Source organism: Chrysochloris asiatica, unplaced genomic scaffold (assembly GCF_000296735.1).
Source record: "Chrysochloris asiatica unplaced genomic scaffold, ChrAsi1.0 scaffold00002, whole genome shotgun sequence".
Taxonomy (NCBI): Eukaryota; Metazoa; Chordata; class Mammalia; order Afrosoricida; family Chrysochloridae; genus Chrysochloris; species Chrysochloris asiatica.
Window position 1 is genome coordinate 3561102 of NW_006408520.1, and position 1063 is coordinate 3562164.

Consider the following 1063-nt stretch of genomic DNA (forward strand, 5'->3'; position numbering starts at 1 on the left):
TGGAGTTTAGAGATAGTAAAGCAACTAGAAAAAAAGAGGAAGTAAAAGAGCTGATCAGAAAATTTCAAAGGGTAGCTCCAAAAGCCAAAATCAACATTGATTGATTTTCAATACCATAATGAAATGTGCAATGACCTGGAGTTAGTAAACCAAAAATGAAGCACACACTCAGTATTTTTCAAGCTGGAAGAATTGGATAAAAGTTGCTGTGTTAAATGATTCTGTTCTATGTGCAAGATATTAAATGATGCAGGAAGCATCAAAAGAAGATGGAAGTAATACACAGAGTCACTATATGAACAAGAATTGTATATGTTCAATCATTTCAAGAGGTACATATGATCAAGAACTGATGGTACTGAAGAAATATAAGCTTTATTGAAGCCATTTATGAAAGGCAAGGATCTAAGAGTTGAAATGTTTTAACAAGCTGATATAGCACTGAAGGTGTTCACTTGTTTATGCCAAGAAATTTGGAAGACAGCTACCTGGCAAATTGATTGGAAAAGATCACTATTCATGCCCATTCCAAAGAAAGGTTATCCAACAAAATGTGTGAATTGTTGGACAATATCATTAATATAATATGCAAATAAAATTTTTCTGTAAGTAATTGAAAACCAGTTGTAGCAGTACATTGACAGGAAGTTATCCGAAATTTAGCTAGATTTAGAAGAGAACATGAACTATGGATATCATTGCTAACATCTATTGGATTTTGGTTGAACGCATAGAATATCAGAAAGATGTTTACTTGTGTTTCATTGACATTTGACTGTATGAATCATAACCAACTGTGGATATAACATTTTGAAGAATAGGTATTTCAGAATACTTAATTGTGTTCATAAGGAACCTGTACACACACCAAGAGGCAGTTATTTGCATAAAACAAGGAACTACTGAATGGTTAATAATTAGGAAAAGTATGTGTCAGAATTGTATCATTCAGCCATACTTATTCAGTCTTCATGCTGAGCAAATAATCTGAGAAACTGAATGATATGAAGAAAAATGTGGCATCAAGATTGAAGGGAGTTTCAGTAACAATCTGTGTTATGCA